A 27,043-nucleotide genomic window follows, 5' to 3' on the forward strand; every position below is an offset into this window, starting at 1 on the left:
TTTTCCCAATTTTCTTCAGTTTAAGTCTGAATTTTGCTATGAGTAGCTCATGATCTGATCCACAGTCAGCTCCAGGTCTTGTTTTTACTGACTGGATAGAGCTCCTCCATCTTTGACTGCAAATTATATAGTCAATCTGATTTCGGTGTTGCCCATCTGGTGATGTCCATGTGTAGAGTCACCTCTTAGGTTGTTGGGAAAGGGTGTTCGCTATGACCAGTGTGTTCACTTGACAAAAAACTCTGTTAACCTTTGCCCTGCTTCATTTTGCTTTCCAAGGCCAAACTTGTCTGTTATTCCGGTTACCTTTTGACTTACTAGGAACCTGGAATGTAAGATCTATGAATCAAAGTAAGCTTGACGTGGTCAAAAATGAGATGGCAAGACTGAACATCGATATCTTAGGAATCACTGAACTAAAGTGGACAGGAATGGGCGAATTTAACTCAGAAGACCATTATATCTACTACTGTGGCCAGGAATCTTGTAGAAAAAATGGTGTGGCCTTTATAGTCAACAAGAGAGTGCAAAAGTCAGTCCTGGGATACAATCTCAAAAATGACAGAATGATTTCGGTCCGATTCCAAGGCAAACCATTCAACATCACAGTAATCCAAGTCTATGCCCCAACCACTGATGCAGAAGAGGCTGAAGTGGACCCGTTCTATGAAGACCTACAACACCTCCTAGAACTAACACTAAAAAATGATGTCCTCATCATCATAGGGGACTGGAATGCTAAAGTAGGCATTGTGTTAATGTAACATAATTCTTTTGCCTTTTGGTGACACACATGCCTCATATAATCAATTCAGATCAAAAGTGTCCATTCCTACAGCACATAATGGCCTGCTTAGTCACTTTTTGCAGTTTCATGTATGCAATCATTTCTTCGTATGAACTACCAGTTAGTTTTGCACTTGATCTCAGGATTTTAATGCATTTCATCCAACTCCTCTTACTCCTCATTTTGCCACTTTTAATTCTGCATTTTAATCCTAACCCCCAGTGATTTTACAGTCTCTTCCAGTTATGCATTGTACTCAAATTGGACTAATCTAATCTCCTCTCAGCCCTGCAGTTACTCCTTTTTATTTGCATTATGATAGCACCCAGAGGCACCAATAGTCAGGATCGTTGGAACAAGCAAGATCTATCACAGGGGTGTCAAACATGCAGCCCAGGGGCCGGATCAGGCCCCCGGAGGGCTTCTATCAGGTCCTCAGTGGAACTGGCTGTCTTCTGCTGCTTCTTCCAGTTCTGCTGCTGCATCATTGTAGGTTTACAGCTTACAGATACACACCTGAACATTATACTCAAGATTGCAACAGCACAGACATTTTGATGTAATGATTCAGAGCAAGAGGTGTCAGTTAGCAGACACTGTTAAATAAACAAAATATTGCAAGAGTGCTAAGGTTTTAAGCATGTTTTTTTAAGTTGTTTTTAAAAAAAACCTCTGTGTTTGTGTCCTTTATAAAGTTTATATCTCTGCTACCTGGCATTACATTTATGACACACATGGCCCGGCCCAACAAGGTCTCATTTATGTCAGATCCAGCCCCCATAATAAATGAGTTCGACACCCCTGGTCTATCATGTATAGATAGAGGAGATGACAAGAACATCCTGCAGGGGGCAGCAGAAGGGACATCTATTTAGCATAGTGAGATTAGGGACTTCTTGCTATTTTCAAATAGTCTCCTTCCTGTCTCCTGATTAGCTCAGTTAGGTCTCCTTCCTGCTCCTGCTGAGAACTGTTAGTTTGCTGGCTCTCTCCTAGCTAGACAATTGGATTTCTGTTGGAAATGCTACCAAAGCCTGACAAGGGACTTGTGGAGCTATGACAAATTACACTTTCATTTAGTAGAAGTGCAGCTGCTAGGGAACCCTTTGAAGGCAAAAAATAGGACGAGGAAATGAAGACTGTATTCAGGGGAACTGCACTGCTGTATTTTTTATTTATTTGTTAGATTTAGGGAATGGGAAAGTCTCCAGGCTCCACCCCCAAAGTCCCCAGGTATTTCCTGAGTTGGACCTGGCAACCCTAGCAATAACAGCCATCCACATTAGGTTTCCCTCTGCTAATGTTTTTTTTTTTTAGGTCCCCGGAGGAGATTTTTTATTGCATTTTTAATAGACTACAAGCTACAACAAAAAATTGGGAAGGGGTAACTACATCTAGGGAAAAAGGAAAGAAACCACTACTAACTAAAACCCCAAGTATAGGAGATCAAAACAATAGCTTATATAAATGTTAATCTTAAATTGCTAGTATTACTTCAAACATAGTTGGTTATGCTAAATTTTTTAATCTTTTTATCCAATGTTTTAACTGTTTAAGAGAATCCCCAGAGCATCCCATAATAAAACTAAAGTTTTAAGGCACAATTCAGAGTCCTTCAGCCTTCATTTTGTCTTATCTTTTCTAATCCTCAATTTATATGTATGCTTGGGGGCAGCCGCCCCCTTATCGGAAAGAGAGTCCTCATCGGAAGACACCGAGTCCAATTCGCCACTGGATTTGCTGTCATCTTCTTCCTTCCTTCTTCTCCTTCCTGTCTCTCCCAGCTGCACTCTCAGGAACTCACGTGCTTTGGAGACAGAGTCAATCTTTTCTTTTTTACGCTTTCAAATCTGTAACTGGGGCTAATGCTTCACTCAGGAGTTGCTTTAAATCCTCACCTTTTAATTCTGGGACCCCCTTGAAACCGTAGGACCAAATTTGCTTTCTCCATTTGCAGCTGTAAAAGTTGTGATTCTTCCAAAACTTGTTTCTTTTCCATCTTTTGTACCTTTTTCTTAACTTTTTTAGTGTTGGCGTTCATTTCCTTCACCTTCTCAGCCGTTTGCAACATTATTTTTAAAGTCTCAGTCAGTTGGAGCTGCTGAGTTGCAAGATTCTGGTTTAGAGTCATCAGCTGTTGTTTGATGTTAGTCATCTGGTCAGCAGAGGGCGCAAGGAATCTGCCAACATTTTGGAGAACTCAGTGATCTCTTCCGGTCGAGGGCTCAAGATCAAGGCTGGTTTCACTTTTGATGGTTTGTCTTTCTCTGCCCTCTTCCCCACCATCTTTATGGATTGTTTACTTTTATGGAAACTTGCTAAAGTCTCTGAAATACGCCCAAACGCTTAGCCACGCTCTGGTAAGTCTCTCAAAACAGATTTCAATGCTTTTTCTTCCGCTCCCCCCTTAGTATTTCATTGTTTAGTTCATGCGCATGGGAGGAGCCCCTCCCCCACTCACTTTTTTCGCCATTCCCAGTGGGTATCTTTCTTTTTAAATTCTCGTATTCGCTTTAACTTGACTAACTGTTCATTGTTGGTCATACGACCTCACTTGGCACACGTTCAAAATGCTCTATCTCCAACGCTTGTCCCGGTCAGCAGCTCTAGATCCATATGGACACTCAGCGGCAGGACCGTCAGGGTGGAGGAGTGCTGGAGTGCCTCAATTCCCCAGCATCGTGCTGGTGAAGAGGTTACCCCTCAAAAGCCCCATGGCTAGGAGCCTTTTGCCAAGGCTACGGGGGGGTAGTGACCCATCTCCCCCCCTTCTTTCCGCTGGTGCGCAGATCACATCCCTGGGAGGTCCAGGAGATGTGTCCGCCAGTCTGTCGCCATAAACCAGAAGTCTATTCTGCTAATTCAAAGGCCATGATACCAACTGTCAATTGACAGACATTTCATCACTCTCTGCAGGCTTCTTGAAGGTTGCAATCCTATACGTGGCTGCCTGGAAATAAGTCCCATTAAGCAGAGTGGATATTATTTCAAAGTAAACATGTATGGGACTGGGCATCACTCATGTTTGCAAACATCCTTCTTAAAAAAGCATTGCGCAACCCTAGGAGTCTCTTGCTATTGGCTCTCTCATGGACTCCAATATGAATTTACTACTATTATTACTACTACTATTTAAAAAATAATTTTATTAGTTTTCCAAAAGTGAAAGAAAAAGAGAACAACAACTACAAACAAAGAAAGACAAACATAGAACAAATATGGCTCAGAGGTTAATATGCTGCGTTGCAGACCGGAAGGTCGGTAGCTTGGCAGTTCGAGACCCTAGCACTGTGTGATGGAGTGAGCTCCTGTCTCTGGCCCCAGCTCCTGCCAACCTAGCAGTTTGAAAGCAAGAAATTGCAAGTAGATAAACAGGTACCACTTCAGTGGGGAGGTAACAGCATTCCGTGTGCCTTGGCATTTAGTCATGCCAGTCACATGACCACGGGAATTCTTTGGACAGTGCTGGCTCTTTGGCTTGGAAAAGGAGATGAGCACCGCCCACTAGAGTCTGATTTGACTAGCTTTCGAGCAAGGGGAACCTTTATATAATTTGGCCCAAAAAGAAGAATGAAAGGAAATGAATTTTAGTCCTCATGCTTCAACATGGTCAAACAGCCTTCCTGGGCAGTGGATATAATTCATGCTGAGTGAAGGGTGTACGTTTTGCAACCCTGAGCCATAATCCTCAAAAAGATATTCGATCGTTCTTGCTATCAAATCCACAAGCAAAAGTTCATTTGTTGATATTATTCCTTCTTCATTTACAGGCTGAGTCTGTTGTACCTTTAAATGCCTTTAAATGCCTCACCCCAGCTCGAGAGTCAGCGCCTGCTTCCTTCTCCATTATCTCATCCTCTCTCTCAAAATCTATTTCTGCTTCTAAGGGAGTAAAGCAATTTGTTGTTTCAACAGCAAATGCTATCTGAGGGGTCCTATGTCTATTATTTGGAGCAAAAAAGTCCCCAATTTTAGACCGTTTATTAGCAGGAATAAAAAAAATGTAGCTTCAGTCCCCAGAATCTCTTGGGATGCTTGCCTATAGCCATTAGAAACATTATACTTCAAGGTAGCAGTTGCGGAGGTTATTACAAAGGTTATATGTTTTCTAAGCCACAATGTTACTTTGTTTCATCACCTCTGATGTTTTAGTTTTAATCTTGAGAAGAACGCTGTGACAAACTGCTATCTCTGCATGCAGCAGGAACCGGAAGTCTTCCACTTGCATGTGTTACTCACATATACTCACTTGCATGTGCTACTGTTTAGGGCACAAGAAGGTGAGATATCAACATCCATGATCACATCTCCTGATGCCTTTACTTTTATTTAAAAGTAAAAATGGAATCAGGGCTAGAGTGTGGGCAGAGGAGTGGTTTAATCTTTCCTCTGTTCTGGTTTCCTAAACAAAACAGCCCTCCTTCCAAAGCTGCTAGGTATCCAATTTGGTGAAAACAAAGAGTTAACATTATCCAGCTGAACCCTCAGACACATGCAAGGAGATGATGAAGAAAAGCAGTTGGTTTTTTTATACCCCGTTTTTCTCTACGCGGAGGGGTCTCAAAGTAGCTTATAATCACATTCCTTTCTTCTCTCCACAAAGGTCACCTTATGAGGAAGGTGGAGCTGAGAAAGTTCTGAGAGAACTGTGACCGGCCCAAGGTCACCCAGCGGGCTTCAGGTGGAGGAGTGGGGAATGAAACCTGGTTCTCCAGATTAGAGTCCGCTGCTCCTAACCACTATACCACACTCTCAACTATTACACCATGCTGCCCCCAGATGTCAAATAGTCTCCAATTTAGAACTGAGGGTATAATAAAACAAAAACAGAAGGTCAGCAATGTTGTGTGTGCACGTGCACGTGCACGTGATGTCTTGGAAGGTAATCTACAGATCCGCAGACTAGGGTTACTGCTGAATGTCTCCTTTTGAAGCGTCGCCCTTTATTTCCTGCAGAATACAATATCCTTTTTGTCTCAAAACAGCCTAGGTCTATAAAACTCAGTGGAATAGAAACCATAGCTACACAATGATACCTTTGCTTTTGAAACTATAACCTGACACCACCGCACAGGGCAAAGGCACAGTTTACCTGAGATGGCAAGTAAATGAGACAGGAAGTATGCTCTATAAGGTTAGTTACAAAGTGACAATTTAAATGAATTGATGAAGCATAGCTGTAGCACAACGATGTAGACCTGAGCAGATTTCCTTTTTGCTTCTTGGGCTCAGTGCAAACAGCCCACTTTCCAGTTGCCTCACAATGGCTAGGACTAGAGATCAGGCATGGCCCATAGGGATGGCCGCCTTCGTCTGGGTAGAAGCTCTCCTGGAATTAACAACTACAGATATCGGCTCCCCTGGAGACAAGGGGAGACTTATGGGACCTCTTCCCAGACTCTGCTCTCCCTGAGCTCTGCCCCCCAAATCTTTAGGAATTTCCAAGGTGAGAGGTGGCAACTCTACTCACATGGGTTATTTTGTCCTAAACATGGCTATTTATTTAGAAAATGTGTCTGCTGGGTCTCCAGCATCGTGCTCAAGGTGGCTTCAAGCTAAAAAAACAAACTCATAAAACACAACAGTTAAAAACGGATCATTAAAAAAAAGTCAAAGCCATTGAAATAATTCACTGAAAACAAGCCAAGCAAGCCAAAGCCATTACAACAAGCCCTCTCCTTTTTGCTAACCATGCGTAACATTAAAAACAGTTTACAAACTGTGGTCTGGGCTAACACAGTTAGCAAAAAGTAGCCAAAACAGGCATATGGGTCACATTGAAAATGCAAGGGAGGAGGAGGAAGTATAAAAGTTCATGGAGCAATAGCTATCTCTAGTAACTACAGTTAGGATACCAGGCAGTGTTCTGTGAGCACCAGTCTTTGGGTTTCAAATGTTTTCCCTGCCGTAATATTTTAGGTTTTCACCTGGGGTCTCTTTCATACAAAGCGGACATATGTTCAAGTAGAGCCAGTGCAGTACAGTGCTTATTGTGCTGAATTTACAGGGAAGACATTCAAATCATGAAGCTTACTGTTGACATTGGGCCATTCACTGTTTGTAAGCCACATCTACCTCAAAGGCCTGTTGTAAAGATAAGCACACTAAATCTATGACTAACCTCCTTAAAGGAAGACCACCCTGTAAAAAGTCTGCTCTAGTATCCCTTCCCTCAACTGAGTTATGAGGGGGTAGGGGCTCACTGTACCTCGCAGAAGGAAGAGTCAACCAGCTGCCATTCTCTCATACGCTGTGTCAAGGGGACAGAGGCAAGGGTGGCCATTTAAAAGGCTAGCGCTGCCTCCAAACCCCCTCTTAGTTCCTGGCCAACAACGCTTACTTCTGCATCCAATTGTAAATAAATAAGGATCTCGTACTAGGATTACCAACCTCCAGGTAGGGCCTGGAGATCTCCCACTTTTACAACTGATCTCCAATGGACAAAGATCAGCTTTGAAGGGTGGACTTTGGAGCATCATACCATGGTGAGGCTCCTCCTCAAATCCCACCCTCTCCTGGATCCACCACCAAAGTCTTCAGGTATTTTCCAACCAAGACCTTGCAACCCTATCTCCAACCAAAAAGATGTTTTGAGCCTTAGATTAATGTCAGGACTATTTTATATGAGACTCATATTTTATATGAGACTCAAACAGATTTTCCCACATACTCCCCTCTTTAGTAATTCAGATACCATGTTTTTAAGAACAATTTCCAACTTTAAGCCTTTGAAGTATACAAATAGCACTTTGCACATACACATACTGGGTGTGCACAAAGCATGCAGATACCACAGATGATGTACACACACAAGGAGTTGAGATTGATTCTGCTTCCTAGATTTGCTGCCATAAAGGCCCAAATCAGTCATGCATTATAACATGCAGAAGGTTACATGCAATTGTAAATTCGCCTTCCTACCTAGCCAACCATTGTTTCAGGAACCTGCTACAAGCACATTTAAAACTGTCTTTTTGTTAATCACACGTACATGCCAAAGGTAAGAGAAGAGCAGGAAAGTAATTCAAGAATGTTTCCATTTGATCGTAACATATTGTAGCCAACGCCCCGAGGGTGCTAAGGTTCTTTGACTAGTCAATAAACCACACAGTAAAACAATTATCCAGGCAGTAAAGGGTAACAAAAGAATTTATTTGAATAAGGAACACCTCACAGCTAAAATTCAGCATGGATGTTCAATGTGTTACAGCCAGGAACTTACTTATATGCTCTTTTTGCTCCTCCTCACTTGACATCATCACTGACATCATTTAGACATGCTCAGTTCAGATTCCTTTGTCTGGTCAGTCATCAATCACATATTTGACACACAGGATGTTACTTGGCTGCATCTCAACTCCTACAATGCACGTGCACTGCTCATTAAGTTGATTGATCTTTTTGTTTATGTCTTTTGGCTTTCTTCCTAGACTCATTTCACCTTTGAATGAACCCTCAGGCTGAGTTCATTTTCAGTACAAACTTTAGATATTTTCATTACAATAATGGTCCTTTTACATTAATACATGCATATAAAAGTATAACAATATTCTTAAAGCATTTTATAAACTTATTTTCACTAAAAGGTATACAGAATATGAAAGCATATATCATTACAATGACATTCTAAAAATTAAACCCTTTACATGAAGTCTTTTAGTGTTTTAAAGTAGCCTATGGCATAAAGCTCTTGCAGATGCACTGAATCTATCAGTTTTTATTTTGGTCCATCAAAATATTTTTAATAATTTTATGAAGTTTCTTTTTGTCTAAATTAAAGCTTTTAATTTGTAGAATATACTACCTCATTTTAGCCAGCAGAGGGTTCTCTTTTACAATACAAGTTTTGCATTTCTAATTGACCCTTTTAATTGGCTTTCAGGTGTGCATGATTTATTATTTTGTTTTCTTAAACCTTTTGGAACATCTCCCAACTTTTGCTCGTTAGTCCTTCTAACTTAGCTTCTTTAGCTGACCCGCCCATGATTTATGTCTTCCATGTTGGCTGGGGTCCCTACACACCTGGTCAGCCCTTGGCCATTTTCCAACTCTTGCTCTTGTCAACAGCTTATTAGCTTTAAACACAATTCTTTAAAACTTAACTAGTTTTTCTCTTTTTCATTAAACATAAAAACATTTTATCCATAAGCTTTCATTCTTCAGAGATATTTACTCTTTTACATTAATTCTTTGTTCTAAAAGCACCTTAAAAACTCAAGCCTATTTTACATAGAAAATACAACTGAACTTTATTTAACCCAATTAATGTTGACATCCTTAGCTTATGGATCCTTGCCAGGTCAGTTTTCAGTGTATAAAAACATTTGCTAGATCCTTTGAAATAAAGGATGGATCATCCATCTAACTTTGACAAGCAATTATCATGGTGCTTTCTGTTATTCCAATAAAAAAATGCAAACAGAGTCTTTTCTTCTTTAAAATAATAAGCTAAAAGGCAAACATAGAGATATTGCTTATAGATTTAAATAGTTCAATATTGATATGTACAAAACACTCCAAGCTTATTTAGAATTACTAAAAAAAATCAGAAGCTGGAAAATGTTCCTGGATTCAGCCTTTGAAGCAGAGAGGGTCTCGTAAATCTTAAAGTTCTGACAGTTCCTAATTGGAAATTGGCAAAGTTAACCGGGCAGAAACACCTGCAGTTCACTCTGAATTAAAATTAGCTTTTCTTTGAAGCAAGGGCTGGAATATGTCAATTAAGTTTGATTTAAACTATCTGTTTTTATAATGCTGTTTGGTTGTTGAAACAGGTTGTTAATTCTCCAGGAGAGTCCCAGAGAATTTCTCCCAAAGGTTTCTGTAAATCAGCAATAATCCATAGAAAATCATTTGAACCCTGGGTATCTCCTACAATATGAAACAACCATCCCAGTCCCATTAAGAGGTATTTCAATCACCTCTTCCATTAGTTCAACACTGAAGGGGACACACTATTCAGAAATAATGTGATAGGATATTTGCCCATGTATTTAAGTAATTGCAACCATAATGCTGGATAAGCATTTGGTAAAAGTCTGTGAAATCCTGAAAATTGCAGGGGTCTGGTAAAATCTCTGTGTTATTAACTGTTGGCATACTGTGTATCACAGAGACTGGATTTGTACACTTGTAGTAAAAAGGTAAAGGTAAAGGTTTCCCTTGCTCAAAAGCCAGTCGAATCTGACTCTAGGGGGCGGTGCTCATCTCTGTTTCTAAGCCAAAGAGCCAGCACTGTCTGAAGACATTTCCAGTCTGCAGCTCAGCATCTTAACCTCTAAGCCACCACGGCAAATTATATAGCCCATGTTCTTTTTCTTTTCTTTTCTTTTCTTTGAAACACCACTTTGGGAGAAGCATGAAAAAGAACCATATGGCAACACTGACACACTTGCCTCCTTGGCCCTTTCCTCCATCTCAGACACAAATATCCCTTTTTCATCAAATCAATTCATGGCGGTTTACAGCAGGGTGAGAGGACTGAGAGGATTTCTGTTTAATGACACCTTGTAAACCCAAGCTCAAGAATCGCCCACACATGTTTCTGTTTCCTCTCAAAACCAGAGGGCACATGCTGCTGAAGCACCACTTGGCTTCCAAAAGAAATCCATCATTCATGAAGGACCTGACCTCTTGTGGATTGACTTCAAAGTGATTACTTTACCTCCATCTGCACATCAGTGGATTAGGGCCCAGATTTCCAGCTGTCTTGACTTTTTTCCCCCTAACCTCACAGTCTTTTTAGCCTCAGTATCCCTGCACAATGAACATAACGTAAAGGTCAGGGAAACCTCCACTACAGGAATGATCAGATGAAGAAATTTGGATGTATATAGCTTAGTTTACCTCTAGTTTTCTCTGCCTTCTCAGTGCTATTCTAAGCCTGAGTATACAATGGACCCACTTTTTTTTAACATCTTGGAGGCATTCCTATGTAAAACAACCATGCCTCAGCCACCCAGAAGCAACCACAAGACAGTATAGTAGTATTTATCATAAAAGATACTTGCTGATATGAAAGTGACCCAAAATTATGGCCTAAATCAGAGAAGAGCAAATTACAATTTACAAGCCGCATTTAGTCTGTGGGAACTTTTCAGCCAGTCCTGCAGCTGCTAACAGTTTGTTGAGAATATCAGCCCCATGACAGCAGCCTTAGCCACAGGATAGGCCAAAAACCAAGCAGATTCTGAAAAATTGTTAAATAGTTTGAGAGCTGGGTGCCAGTCAAAGTAGCAGAATGGAAGAGTCGGGTTGCCAAATTCCTGGTGGGACCGGGAGATCTCCCAGAATTATAGTTGCTCTCCAGACTACAGAGATCCGTTTCCCTGGAGAAAATGGCTGCTTTGGAGGGTGAGCTGTAGGGCAGTATATTATAACCTGCTGAGGTCCATCCCCTCTCCAAATCCCTTCTTCCCCAGGCTCCACCCCAAATCTCCAGGAGTTTCTCAATTCAGATCAGGCAACCCTATGATACTTTGCCTCTAGCAGCTGCCAGCACCACCAGCTCCCCCACTGTAACCACAGGCAAGCCAGAAGTGACACAGGACTGCTGGAACTAGAAAAAGGAAGAGCCAGTGTCCAACCCCGAGCTCTCCAAAGCAGATAGAGGTCCAAGCCAAAATACCGTGTCCGCCCTTGGCCTAGGTGTATGAGTCACAGTACTAACATAGCAGCAATTAGGACCGGATACTAAAGTGCCAACCATACTGCATAACTAGGGATCTTACACCACAGGAAAAATATCTGAAGGAACTCAGAGGCCATGTGTCAAAAGCCATTGATCTGTGACTTAGAAATCCAGACTGCCTGTTTCAAAAAAGAAGGGATGTCATGGTGTCCATGGGCCCAGTCTCCAGGCTGAGAAACTGTTCATAGCACATATGCTAGTCCTATTAAGATCTGTGACTTGTAAGCATCACTGCTAAGTGTTTAAACTCTCCAGTGAGGGTCACGCTAGGCATTATGTTGACAGATGCATGGTCCCAACCTTGCATTTGCTAAAACAACAGCAAATAGAGACACAGTGTGGGGGTATCAGTTACGGGTGCTGGACAAGGACAGGAAAGACCTGGGCTCAAATCCCCACTCAGCCATGAAATTTTCTGGATTAATTTTAACTCTTGACTTAATCTAGCTCTCAACATAATGGTGCTCTCAACATTGTTGTGATGACAAAGTGAAGGGAAAACCCATATTACTGCTCTGAGCAGCTTGGGCACATATAAAGAAGGAGTAGTGGTGGTTTAATCCCTCCTACTCATTAGTTCTCTCTTATAACTGCCCCTTCCAATATGGTTTGTCTCCAAGCTAAGCTTCCACCCCAGTTTCAGAGTGCAAGGAGTTATTGGAAAGGGAAAACCAGTGGATGTGGATCAGTTATAAACCTCTTCCTGCCCAATGATATGAGACGGGGAATCCCATTTCCCTTCTCGTGGACCCGATATTTATGAATGTATCTTTGAATATGCTTTGATATAGATTTAACAGTTAAGATTTTGATGTTAGTTCCTTGTGATTTTTTGGGGGGGGGAAGTGTAGGTCTTTCTGCCATGACTGGGATAGCCCAGGTGAGCCCAATCTCATCAGATCTCAGAAGCTAAGCAATGTCAGCACTGGTCAGTGGGGATGCCAGCCTCCAGGCAGGACCTGGGGATCCCCCAGAATTGCAGCTCATCTCCAGACCTCAGTTCCCCTGGAGAAAATGGATGCTTTGGAGGGAGGACATGATGGCATTGGACTCCACTGGGGTCCTTGTCCTCCCCACGCTCCATCCCCCAATCTCCGGGAGTTTCCTAACATGGATTTGGCAACCCTACCTCCTGTCCCCCACCCATGACCGGGGGGACATAGCAACCCTGCTGGTCAGTATTTGGGAGGGAGATGACCAAGGAATACCAGGGTGGTGATGTGGAGGCAGGGAATGGCAAAACCACCTCTGAATATCTCTTGTCTTGAAAACCCTACAGGGTTACCATGAGTCAGCTGTGACTTGATGGCAAAAACAAGGACAATTTCTCACTAGAGCTGCCTCGCAGCACAGCACCGTTTGCCTCGACACAAACATGTCAATTTCACACCCGAAACTCCAGGGCTGCATTTTGACTCGGGGCTTCGCCCGATTTCCTCTGCAGCTTCGTGATCCTGGTTTTTGAGGATCATGAAACTGCAGAGGAAATCGGGCGAAGCCCCGAGTCAAATGCAGCCCCGCAGCCTCGGGTGTGAAATTGACATATTTGTGTTGGGGCAAACGGCGCTGTGCTGCGAGGCAGCTCTAGTGAGAAATCGCCCCACGTCTCTCTAGTTGTGCTTTTAAAGTTGGGAAACTGATCTCTGACAGGCCCATAAGAGCACTGCTTTGGCACCACATCTAATTTTTGGAGCCTGTTTCACTTAGTACCAGCCTGACTATTAAAGACCTCATAAACCTTGACCTAAGCTAATGTGGCTAAAAGTGCCATCCTAAGAAGACTTTCCTGGGAGTAAAATTGTATTCAGTGGGATTCTGAGTAGACTTCCTTAGGATTGCTCTTCAAGTAACATAACAACAGCATTTACTTCTGCTTCAGCCTCCTCCATAAAGGCTTCCACATTCAAAAATAAGAGCTGTCTAACTAGAGGAAAGTGCTGTCATTTGATAGCATTTAAAAGCAGAGGCCCTGTTGTAGTGCTTTGCCAAACCAAGGCAAGCACAGAAATTGAACACTCCTGTTTGCTCCCCCCCCCCCAACATGGAAGCAGGCAAGTGAATATAAGATTGAGGAAACAGGGCCATGGGCAGAGCTTAACTTGCACAAATATTCAAGGCAATAACCTCCAGGCAAAGGCCAGTTGGAGCAGAGAATATTTTATTCCTGACATGTTCCCGATGTGACACTTGTTCCTCAGACGGAAACTACAAAGTCACAGACTTACTAAAATATGATAAATCCAGTATAAAAGAGCATATAATCACACAATAATGTGATATACTAATATGTAATATTTTAATTGTAATGGCTATTCAAAAAAAGCATGCATTAATTAAAAAGACAGAATGTGTTGGCAATTCTATTTGCTAGCAATTGCATCCACTAATTAAACAGTCCCCAGGAGTCCACATATAGGCTCATTATGCACACACATCTTACTGCAGATTTTCAGAGCAGTAAGCCTTTAATCTTGACTTCAGATTGTGTGCCCACTTTATGTACCATTCTTTTTCCTCTGGTGTATTTATTCTGCAGCTACAATTTTTAGAAACACACTTTTCTAAATTAGGGTGGAATGTCACTTGTGACATGTGGGGGGTGGCATCCAAAGATTTTTTTTTTAACTTACACAGTTGCCCTATTGCAGCTGGGCAGTAGCATCCAGCAAGCACCTTCCATTTAAATCCGTGTGGTTCAGGTTTTGCACATGCATTTTAGTGTTAGTTCCTCAAATGAAAGGGAACAGAAGGGAAGCAGGCAAAGGAGGAAAACCCACTGTTGAAACTGACCAGACTTTTCTGAAACTGACAAGCAGTTGCAAACCCCCTTTCCCATCTTGCCGAACACTAGGGATTTATCTGCTGTGTTATCGCCTACTGTGAAGAAGGGGAAAGAGTCACACGATCTCATAATATGGAGGAACACGTTGAGTGTTCAGAATGCATGATAGAACCCACTGACACAGGCACTGCAAGCTATGATAATTGACAACGTGTGTGTGTGGGTGCACGTGCCTGGGCAAAGTCAGCTGCAACTCCACCATGCTTTGCACAGGGCTGCAATTTGCTTGGGGGAGGAGTCAGAGAGCACTTTTAGTCTTGGGCCACTAAACTGAAAAAATGGGGGGTGTTTTCATCAATGCCCTAGCATAACTGCACAGTAATGCTAATTTCCTGCCCTTCCATGCACATTTGCATGGTTTTCTCTTTGTGATTTTCTAATTTGATCCTGTACACTGGTCGTGATCTTGGCAATTTTTTAAAGCCTGACCTGTGAGGATTACACTCTTCCTCCAAATAGAACGATCCCAAGCGATTCTTAAGTTTGGCAGTTTGCAGAAGGTCTATGTGGCTCAGATACCATTTTAATGTTAGGCTTCCAGAGACTACAAAAATGCCCCCCCCCCCCACTTTGTTCACTAAAGCATTAAAGGGGAAAATGTTTTCAAAGCTTTAGGCTTCCCATCCCAGTCTCTCTCTCTCTCTCTTTCTCTCTCCATCTCATGTCAATTTCATTCCATGCTGGTGATCCACCCACCTTTATTTTATTTGCATGTAGCACTTAAATCTTTTTTTTTTTTTGCACTGGGGGCACTGCCATTTGCCTCCTTTCCAATCAGGAAACTAAACCTCGCATAGCTCCTTTTAAACTTCTCACTGTCATTTTACATATTTTATTCAGTGATCCAAGACTAGCAATATATCACTAGATTCATGCTGCTTGTAAAAAAAAAAAATTAAATGAGGGGGAAATGAAGCTTGTACACCAATGAAGGGGAGAGGGTGGTAGAAGGTGAAGAGTAGGCAGAACAACCTTGATGTGGGTGGGGGGAGACCTTCAAGGGGTGGCAAAAGTCTAAGGGGGGGAATCTGAGGGAATCTGTATGCTTTTGAATTACCTTTGGCTTGGAAACTAAACAAGGGGGGAATTGGCACAAAAGCACTCTCAGAAAACCTAGGGAAACAGTGACCAGAAAGCAAACTGAGCACTAAAGGGAGGAAAATCAATGCAGAATGACAAAGAAAACCTAACAGACATGCACAGTGAAAGTGAGAGAAAACACCATGGCCAGAAAATAAAACTTGGAATTAGAAACAATAATCATCAGCTATTGAAATGATAATTAAAACTGGGCTGAATTTAACACACACACAAAACTTCACAGGAACAATTCAGCTATCAAACCAAACTATGGTTTGCATTTATAATGGTTTAAAACACATTCCATTCTTTGAGCTTCCAAACTAATACGAAAAACTATGGTTTAGAACAGGGGTCACCAACCTTTTTCCGCCTACAGGCATCTTTGGAATTCTGACACAGGGTGGTGGATGCAACCACAAAATGGCCACTGCAGATGGCAGAGCCACACACACAGAGGAAGTGCCAGTGCAGGAAGAAGAGAGGTAACTAAAAATACACTGTGTAAGAGCAATGAGAGATCATAAAACAAATACCATGGTGGCAGCTGCAACTGAAATAATCCTGTTTTAATCTGTAGGTAATCAGATCTTCCCTGGCAAATCAGAAACCCTGCTGGGCAAGCACACTACATGGCTCCACCCACTTTCTGAAAACACTCAGTGAGTACCAAGAAAGGTGTCAGCAGGTGGCATGGCACCCATGGTCACCATGTTGGGGACCCCTGGCTTAGAGCTTACTTGTTGGCTTTTGTTTTCCATCTGTTCAGCACTCCTAGCTCTAGATTTAGTGGCTTCCCAAGGCAGAGAATGGAGCATAACTTTGGTTTTGTCAATTCAAACATGGTGCATCCATAACTTGCACCAACCACAGTTTATGAATCTAGTTCAAAGCATTACTTCTGATTTAGTTGCAAACCATTGTTTCTCAGGACTGCTTCCATACGGAGGTGCAAAAAGGTTCCCCTATTGAAGAAGCAGGAACAAGCAGAGTGAGTGGTGGGAACATCTTCCACTTGCCCTGTTCTTGTTCCACTCACTAATATAGCCCCCCCAGCCCGCCTTCAGGTACAAGCTCTCCCTCCTCTATAAGGGCAGATCTGTGCAGCCCCCCCCCCCATAGCTAGCAATCCAAAGCAGTCCAGTGGCACCTTTAAGACCAAGTTTTATTTAGGTACAAGCTCTCCCTCCTCTGTGAGGACAGTTCTGCACGTTCCCCGCCCCCAATAGCTAGCAATCCAAACAGTCCAGTGGAGCCTGAGTGGTGGGGGCTGCCTTCTGACACACTTCCAGTGATGTCAGGGGGTGTGGCATATGCAAATAAGTTATGCTAATGAGCTCCTGCACCTCTTTTTCTATTAAATGACCCCTGTCCAATAGGCTGGCTGAGATCACACAATAAAAACCCTTTTCACATAAAAACAAAGCAGTAATATGTCGGAGAAACAATGGCTGTGAACAGGCACAAAAATTGTGCAAATTAATAGATATTAGAAATTCCTTTGTAAACACTCCCCCCCCCAACATCTGATTCCTTTGTTGTAGTGACTGAGTTTGGGGATGTAGCGCCCTCCAGCTTTCCTTTTCCCCCCAGTGACCTTGAGAAGGCCTCAGTGACCAGGAGGAGGGTGGTTTGCTCACACCCTGTTCCCTCTCTTCTGACTGCCATGGTCCTCTCCCTTGCAGCTTGGGAAGTGGCCTGGCCCTTCCTCTTTGGCTTTTCTGTAGGGTTGCTATGCCCTCCTGGCCACTGGCAGGGTGTGGGGAGTAGAATTGCCAGAATCAGGCTGTGACAGTCCTAGATATTTGGGGATGGAGCCTGGGGAGGACAGCAGTGTCAGTGGGCTACAATGCCACACAGTTCACCCTCCAGAGCATCCGTTCTCTCCAGGGGAACTGATCTCTGTAGTCTGGAGTTAAGATGTAATTCCAGGGGATTCCTGGGTCCTATCCAGAGGCTGGCATCCCTAGTTTTCCAAGACCCACCTTTTGAAGGATTCCTTGGTGGAAGGACATCCTCAGCCTATCCTTCTCCCTCCAATCCAGGGCTGAGGCCCTGCAGGAGCCAAGATCAACGAGGCTTCCCTTTGAGTCCAGCTGAGACCTCACTGTGTTGATGAACAGGGGAGCCACCTCCAGTCACACACCCCTTGAATTTGCATATTAGAAACTGAATCTCCTTAAAATTTGAACTAGCACTAATTTGTACAGCTACATTTTTTCCAAGACCCAGAGCATTTCCCCCAGAATGATGCAGTTTTTCATAATCAGGCTTACAAAGAATAGAAATGTAGCCAATTTATTTATTTTATTTATTTAAAACATACGTTGGCCACCTTTCTCCCTTGTGGAACTCAAGGCAGTTTGCAAAATGAATAAAACATTATAAAACCACAATAAAACCAACAATGATAAAACCCATAAAAGTCACAGTTTAAAAACTCCAGTTAGGATTGTCCAAAGTCAACATTCAGTCCAGACACCCCCCACCCCACCTGCTGGACAGCCTGTGGCCTCACCGTTGGGTGGAGGACCCCACAGCAGCCAAAGGACATCTGATGCCCTTCCTGGGGTTGTCAACAAGTGCGGAGGAGCAGCTGACCAAGGAGGAGATAGCTGGGCCAGCCAGAATGGAGCCACCCAGAGCTCCCTGGGAGAGCAGGGAGTTGGCAGTATTGGCGGCTTCTCTACCGACAATCACCATCAGTAGTTGGTAGCATGACAGTAGAGGGGCTGTTGATGCCATGAAAGGAGCCTTATCAGGAACTGCAGCTTCTGAGAGAGGAAGCACTTCTCAAAGGGAGCCCTGAAGATGTGCCTTTGGTATGTCCCACCCATGGAAGGTCAGGGTGAGACAGGGACAAGCTGGAATCTGGCTGGGATGGATGGACAAGGGAACCAATGTGAAGGAAGGGGTGTGTGTAAGAGATACAGGAAGACTGTGGGCAGACGGGTTTGGGGTTGGTCAGAGGGGGAACCAACCAGCAAGGCTGGAAGGAAGGACAGATTGGTGTTGGGATAACAGGGGAGGGGCAATGGACTTTAAAACTGAGATTGTCTGGCAGGCCAGGGAGGAAAGCAGCAGGTATGACAACTTCCCGGAGTGAAAAAAGGCACACTCAAGGGAAATAGGAGTGTTGACCTTCTCTCTCTCCAAACAGCAGTCTAGCCATAGCAATCTGCACTAGCTGGAGCTTCCAAACACTCTTCAAGGGTAGCCCCAAGTAGAACACATTGCAATAGTCCGGTCTACATGTAACTAACATATGGATCACTTGGCTAGGTTGGTCTGACACAGGAATGGACACAGCTGACACCACCTGGACCTGGGCAAGTGCACTCTGAGCCACAGCAGCCACCTGGTTTTCTAAGGGGACTGCTGGGTCAAGCGGCACTCCCACACTGCAAATCTGGGTTTTCAAGGGAGGTGTAATCCCATCCAAGACAAGAGAAATCTCAAGTCCCTCTATCTTGTCAAGACTAAGCTTCAGCTTGTTCGCCCTCATTTAGCCCATTACTGACTCCAAACACTGGTTCAGAACAACAGCAGCATTCTGGGAATCAGGTGGAAAAGAAAAGTAAAGCTGGGCATCATCCGCATATTGGGCACTTACCTCCTGGCAACCTCTCCCAGTGGCTTCATATACATATCAAACAGCATGGAGGATAAGATAAAACCCTGTGGCACCCCACAGGTCAACAGCCATGGGGCAGAGCAGGAATCTCATCTTCTGAGACCAACCCCCCCCAAATAGGACTTGGACCACCATAATATCGTGCTTCTTAGCCCCAGTGCTGAGAGGATGCTCAATAGGATAATGTGGCCAATAGTATCAAAGAGGGGGGGGGAAAGGGGAACGGGGAAAAACTGAACCTAAAACATAGAATCCAGAACCTGACAAAGGTTAGTCAAATTTGACTAACAATAGTATCAAAGGCCACTGAGAGATCCAGCAGAACTAGCAGGGTCACATTCCCCCTATCTAGTTCTTAATAGAAGTCATCAACCAGGCAACCAAAGCAGCCTCTATTCCAAATCCTGATCTGAAGCCAGATTGAAATGGGTTCAGAAAATCAGTCTGTTGCAAGAATCCCTGGAGCTGAGAGGCAGCAACCTGCTCAAACACCTTGCCCAAGAATGGAAGTTAAAATTCCTCTCCCTGTGTTTGAAATTCTTTAACCAACATCTTATATAGGAGCAATCCACTGTATTTCTTTCATGGCTTAAATTTTAATGTTTTAATGTTCTAAGTCTTTCATTTAGGCTATAGGTGTCTATACCTTTGTGTTTCTGAAAGACTAGCCATGCCCTCCTTTTCAAACTGTGCTATTATTTCTCTTCCAGCATATCTCTCCTTATATATAATTCTATTTTGGTCATGGACTCAGTTGGCTCCGTGATCTGTCATTCAGAGGGTCTCCCTATCCACTGGCTGCGTTGCCTGAGACCTGCCTCCAACATTCTAAACAGTTTGCTGTTCCTCTCCCCCCATAGCCAGTCAGAACACAGAGGTCATTTGCATATGTAGCCTCATTGGCTTTTGGCTCTAACGTTCTAAACAGTTTGCTGTTGCTGTTCTGAGGTAAAATACATTTCCCCTTAGTGCCTGTTGGGAGAAACCATTGTTGCCAATTTCCAGGTGAGGGCTGGAGATCACTCAGAATTACAACTGCTTTCCAGATGGCAGAGATCAGTTCCCCTGGAGAAAATGTGTCCTTATATCCTGCTGAGATGGCCCCTGTATTTATGGCCCCTGTATGTCCAAGCCAATGTGATGTAGCAGTCAGGGCTTCAGAGCACGGTAGAGGCTGCAGGTGTGTGGGCGGTGAAAAGCTGAAGAGTGAGGGGAAAATAAAGGTAGGTTGATGGTTGGCTGGGAAGGAGATAGGGTTGCCAACTCCAGGTTGGGAAATTCCTGGAGATTTGAGGGGTGGAGCCTGGAGAGGGTGAGGTTTGAGGATGGGTGGGACCTCAGACAGGTACAATGCCATAGCCTCCACCCTCCAAACCAACCAGTCCCTCCTGGGGAACCATTGTTGCCAATCTCCAGGTGAGGGCTGGAGATCACTCAGAATTACAACTGCTCCCCAGGAGGGAGGGGGCAGGAGATGGAAAGCTGAGGTCAGAGGAGTGGGAAGGAGATAGGGTTGCCAACTCCAGGTTGGGAAATTCCTGGAGATTTGAGGGGTGGAGCCTGGAGAGGGTGAGGTTTGAGGATGGGTGGGACCTCAGACAGGTACAATGCCATAGACTCCACCCTCCAAACCAGCCATTCCCTCTTGGGGAACCATTGTTGCCAATCTCCAGGTGAGGGCTGGAGATCACTCAAAATTACAACTGTTCTTCAGGTAGCAGAGATCAGTTCCTCTGGAGAAAATGGTGGACTTGGTGTCATTATACCCTGCTGAGGTCACCACAGCAAATTGACACTGAGTGCTCAAGGCCAGGGGACCGACCCAGAGGCTTTTTCTAGAGCTCTTTGTATTTATTTCCACAACAGACCTTATTCCTAGTTAATAATTGTTCTATAATTTAGCTTTGTGTAAATTTGGGGAAATTCACAGATTCCTTTAAACTGATACAGATTAAATACAGGTTGTATTTGTTACAAGTAGCCAAGTTAGCTAGCTGTTTATTATTATTTATTAGGTGTCTGAACATAGAGTTAAGAAGAAAGATGATGGGGAAATTCTCACACAGCATGTGGACACAAATGGATTAATGTGCCATTTGCCCACTCACTCTTTTCTGGCCAGGTTGTTGGCTTGCAGCCTGATGACATCAAGGAGATGATGACAGAGACTGTGTTTCACACTTTGACTTGAACTAACCAGCCTGATACTTGACTGCAGGCCTCTCTGTTTCTTAAGTAAACTGGGTGGGGTAAAACCTTGTCACAGACGTTCAAAATATTGTTATCACTCAGCACAGCCTAATTCCACCCACAGATCTGTTTTGAAAGACTGTGACGTTCTTTGTGCTGATTGCACTGTGTTTTAACATGCAAAGTTCTTATATAAGCCTTTAGGAACACTGTGTCTAGGGGTGGAAGATAATAGGATTCCTTACCAGAAGCAGGAAAATGGTTCCTCATGCCAGTTCTCTGTAGGACTGAAAACTAGTTGCAAATGGAGCATGGGACAAAAGGCAAAAAGGGAACGTGCTGCAGTCACAGTCACTACACTGTATCGAACATGGATGTTCTCCATCATAGTATCTTCAGTAACTACCGGAACTGGCTCCACAGTCATATGTAATGCCAACTTTCGCCTATCATCCCCTTCCAGAATTGCTTCACCTCCTAAAATCTAAGCAATACCATCCGAAACTAAGGTTATTTCAATGAGCATGGCATAGCAGCACTTGACAGCAAGTGATGAAATATATTATGTAACCAAATATTTAGGTAAGAACCAACAGGAAAGCAACCAGGATGCCTGTCAAGAAACTGGTCTTCACTAGCCGTTTTTTGGCTTTTCAAAACTTTAGTTCAGGCATTGGGCCTAATAAAATTATAGACGGCTTCTCTCTGGGAAACTAATGTCATGATGACTTGCAAGTTCAGAGAGAGAGATGAGGGCATGAGATGGACACAGGTGCAAGTGACATCATGGGAGCTTCAAGGCCAGGGACCAGGAGGGAGCTTTGTACTTGCATTCTATCTCATTAATTCAATGTACCCAGGGAGGGGTGAGTTGTTTGACTTTGAGCATGTACTAGCTGCAGAAGTATGTGGTCATGTAGATTGGCAGCACATCCAATTGGCTACTCAGACTCAGGCCAGCTGTTGGCAGCCTGGCGTAAAGGAAGATCATTCATTCTAATTCGGTCCTACATTTGGTCATACCTTGTCCAGGCCACGTCTGGCCTAGCCCCACAGGAAGCTAGCCCTGTGGAGAAGAGACCGGGACACCCAGAAGGGGAGGAACTGGGGCACACAGAAAGCCCACGAATGCTGAGCCTAGGCAAGTGGGGGCCACAGGGGGGCAAGGGGAACCCTCCTACCTAGGCCTGAAAAGGGGGTGCCACTGCCAACCCCGAAGATACGGATGAGCTGGGAAGGCGCTTGCCCCAATGGCCAGCGATGGAGGACAGTGCAGGGCCGTGCACCCTGGGAGGATCCACCAGTGACACCCAGGAGCCGGGAAGGGCCCGGCAGTGGCCTCGGGTAGCAAGGGAGCTGGGTTGAGATGAGGCCATGCACCAGGCCACTGTGCCTTGGCATATTTAGATGGGGGCGGGGCCAGGAACTAGGGGCAGGGGAGACCAAGGGAAGCAGGTTATAAAAGGGGGGAAGCGGCACTGTCAGGGAGCGAGACGAGAGAGAGAGGGGGCAGATCCGAGGCCAGGCAAGCAAGGGAGGGGTGGTGACATAATTCCCCTCCCCTCTACTCACATCTGAGATGGCGACCACCCCCAGGGGATGGATAAATAGGGGAAGGGGCCCCCACCCCACCATGGGACAAAAGCAATAGAACTGATGGGTCATGGCTACAGGTAGTGGCCCAGCAGCCCCCTCACATACCTTTTGATTGGGTTGGGCCTTACATGGGTGTAATATCTACTCTTGGACTGTGGACTTTGAAACTGTACCTGGACTCTGTTTTAGTCTGGTCAGGTAACACCTGGGTCAGAAGACCAAAAAGTCTAAGTCTTCTAGGATGGATAATTGGGGAATTTCACATTACCCAGTTTTACCCGGTTTCAAGCTGGCAATCATCCATTTTGAAGTGAACTGGTACAGGGCTGCCATTTCACACAGGGCTTGCCCCTACCGGAAATGAACCGGATCAGAAGCGGTTTGGCATTTCAGACTTGCACCGCTTTGTTTTCCTGCCATTTTCCTCCCGCGCGGGTGATCGATTTTTTTAAAATGCTCAATTTATAACGCTATAGCAGTATAAAAAAACACTCCATGCATTCCAGTGGGATTGATATAATGGTATAAATCGAACGTTAAAAAAAAAACAGCCGGAGATCGCCCGCGCGGGTGAAAAAAGACGGGGAAAAAGCATATCGGAACCAGGAGAGGGCACTGGAGACCACTTGGAAGTGGATGACAGGTAAAACGCTTCAGTCCCGGTTCCTAAACAGGACTGAAGCGTTTCTGTATGAAATGGCAAATAGATTCCGGAAGGGAACCGGTTCTCAAACTGGTTCTGTCTGAAATGACAGACCAGAACCTGTTTGAGAACCGGTTCCCTTCCGGAATCTATCGCCTGTCTGAAATTCCCCATTAGCTTTTAATGTGTTCTTCTTTGCTTTGCACTGCTGTTCTATTTGTACACTTTTTGCTTATTTCTTTTAATAAACTTTATTAATTATATTTCTGGGGTGTGTTTGGGGGCTTCAATCTAAATGCAGGATCTTGGCCTACATTGGCTAAGGCCAGGGCTTTTTCTTTTTCTTTTTTGAAAAAGAGGTGCCAGAACTCTCAAGCAGGAAATGAAGTTTTCGGTCTGTACACTGAAAACTCATGAACTTTTAAACATTTAAAAAATAATTTTGTTGAAGAGGTTCCAGAACTCCATTCCGGGGCTTTCCCCCAGAAAAAAAGCCCTATCTACAGCTAGTAAAGTAATTGTTTTATTCATTCATTCATTTGATTTATACCCCACTCTCCCTGCCAAGGCAGGCTCAAGGCAGCTTACATAAAAGTACACATATAAATACAATTAAAATAATTCATAAAAACTCCATAACAATTAAATATTAGTTATCCTGAAGTGCTGAAGCAATATTCAAGTAAAGTGCAAGAGCAGAATTTTCAAGCTTAACCGTACTACTTAGGTTAGGTGGCAGTCATGATGACATTTTCACACTAGCTCAGTTAGTCCGATTATGTATGTGGTGAGCACAGGCTGTAAATTGTAGGCCAGGGCACAGGGTCACTTCTCAAGTGTTTGGTGCAGCTCTTAATCAAAGGCCTGGTGGAAGAGCTCCGTTTTACAGGCAAGATGTCCCACCTTGCAAGGCTGACTTCTCAATTAATACTAGGGGTGTGCATTCAGCAAAGTCCAAGCCAAAAAAAATCCAAAAAATACCTTATCAGTATTTTCTTGATATTCTTTCAGCTGGATATAGATTTGGCTTTTTTCTCTTTCTTTCTTTTTTGTTATCCAAAATGACCTAGCCCCAAAAATCCCAAAAATACTCTGGGATTTTTCGGGACCACCAGATAGTTGATGTTAAAGGGCGTTTAAAGAGATTGCAGTCCCTTTAAACACCTTTGGGGGAACTCCCCACTTGGAGAAGGTGTTTAAAGGGACTGCAAGTGGTTCACTCACAGAGTCACAGCTTGGCGAAGGCATTTAAAGGGACTGTGATCCCTTTAAAGCCCTTTTTTCCTCCATTGAAACCAGTGGAGAATGGGGCACCTTCTTTGGGGCCCATAGAATTGGACCCCCTAGTCCAAACTTTTTGAAGCTTGGGGGTTTTTTTAGGAGAGGCACCAGCAGCTATGCTGCAAATTTGGTACCTCTTAATCAAACCCCCACCCCCAGAACACCAGATATATTTGGATCGATTCTCCATTGACTATAATGATCCCCATATGGTATAATGGAGCCAGAAAAAATCAGAATTTTCCCCAAAAATCCTGAATCCAAATACCACACTGGTTTTGGGATTTGGGAATATCAGAAAATACTGATGTTTTTCAGGTTCAATATACCCGAACCTGAAAAATATATATATATTTTTTTGCACACCTCTCATTAACACCCAGTAGACTTTGTTCTTCGGTCTCTCAGCTGAGGGTTAGTCAGAGGAACTGGTGGTAGCTTATTACTCAGGGCAGTGAGGATTCACTCCCCAGTCATGTGTTTTGTTCTTCTTCAGCTTTGGAACGGAGATGAGCTCCGCAACCCTAGAGTCGGATTCGACTGGCTTTCAAGCAAGGGGACCTTTACCTTTACCTTGTCACTACACTTCTAACGATGTCAAATTAGAATATAAGTTTTCATTAAACCAATTAAACAAACCATTTTCACCATACACTTGTGAATGAAAGGTAATTTGAAAGTGTGTGGACAATGCCTGGTAGATTATCAGGGTTAATTTTCATGGCACAGAATTCACAGGATATGGGACACTGGGGACCCTGGACCCAGCTGATGGGCTCCATAACAGTCAGAGATTACTTGTTTGTGTTCTCCTCTAGAGATGGGCACAAACTGGGAAAATGAAGGTTCGTCTCAATTCATTTGATCACATGAACCATGAACTTCATGAACCTTCACGTGTGAATGAAGTCTAAGTGGTGAGTTCACCTAACAGGCTGAAATGGATGCAAGCCATTTCAGTGATTCCCATGAACTTCTGAAACAATGTGAAGGGTCATGGGAGAGTAGTGGCCATGGGGATGGGCACAAGCCTTCAGTTTGTGAACCACAAACCAGCAATGTTCGTAACAAAACTAGGTTCGTGATAAGGTTCATGTCCATCCCTATTCTCTCGGCAACCTTCTCAAGGGCAGTTCTCGAGAGAACTCTCTCAGCCTCACCTACGTCACAGTTTGTCTGTTGTGGGGAGGGGAGGGATTGTAAGCCACTCTGAGACTCCTTTGGGTAGTGAAGGGCGGGGGATAAATCCAGTCTCCTCCTCCTCCTCTTTTTCTTCTATAGTTAAAGAGACAAACTACAGGAAAAATTCAGAGCAAGAGATCAACAGAAAGCCAATATAAGAAAGTCAGTCTGTGTAACTGAAAATACACAACCTACTATTATTGATACTTTACATGATGATTAATAATAGCATAAATTTGTGGCATAAACAAACATAAAAAACAGAGATTATATAGGATTACGGAATTTTTAATTTTATTATTTTTAACTTTGATTTGAATGTTTATATAAATATTTAGAGATGACAAAAGAGTTAAGAATTGTTATATCAAGAACAGTTTGGTAACTTGAGTTAAAACTGAGACAGGATGGTTTTTCTTAAACTACTGAATAAATTTTATGGAAAAGCAAATATTTAAATGAGCATCTCTAGGAGCCAAAACAAATGCTGTTATCCATTGTACCACATACAAAAATTAATACAAAGCAAATAATAAACTTGGTCACATCACTGAGTCCAATAGAAGAGTCTGACCCCAAGCAAACAGAAGAATTCATGCAAAGGGGCCACCCATAATAATCACATAGGATTGGGCAACCCTGCAAGAACCATTACATTTGCCGGAAAATGTTACTGCAGGGAACCCAATTGGGGTGGTAACCCCCCAAGTTTATAGTGATGTCTACATTGCAAATAAATGGCAGAATTTGGCACCCTCTGGGGGTTGACATAGCAACCTAAACTGGCACACAAAACCTTTGGTAAAGCAGCAGCGGTGACAACAATGAGCTGGAAGAGGGAGTGAGGGATGGACTGAACAAGGAGAAGCCAGTCAATGATTGGCAGCAGGGATGGAGATAGGGATAGGATTTCCCCTGCCCCATGATTCCTCATGTATAAGTGCATTGCAGTAGTTAAAGTATTGGACTAGGGCCAAGGAGATCGTGATTCAAATCTTTATTCAAATCTCTGTTCAGATGGGACAGTGCCCAACTTCAGCCTTAATCACCTTACTGAGAAGGCAAAACGAAGGAGAGAATTACCATGTATGCCACCATGAGGGATAAAAACGAAATAA

Source organism: Gekko japonicus, unplaced genomic scaffold (genome assembly GCF_001447785.1).
Source record: "Gekko japonicus isolate JY-2015 unplaced genomic scaffold, Gekko_japonicus_V1.1 scaffold4, whole genome shotgun sequence".
Taxonomy (NCBI): Eukaryota; Metazoa; Chordata; class Lepidosauria; order Squamata; family Gekkonidae; genus Gekko; species Gekko japonicus.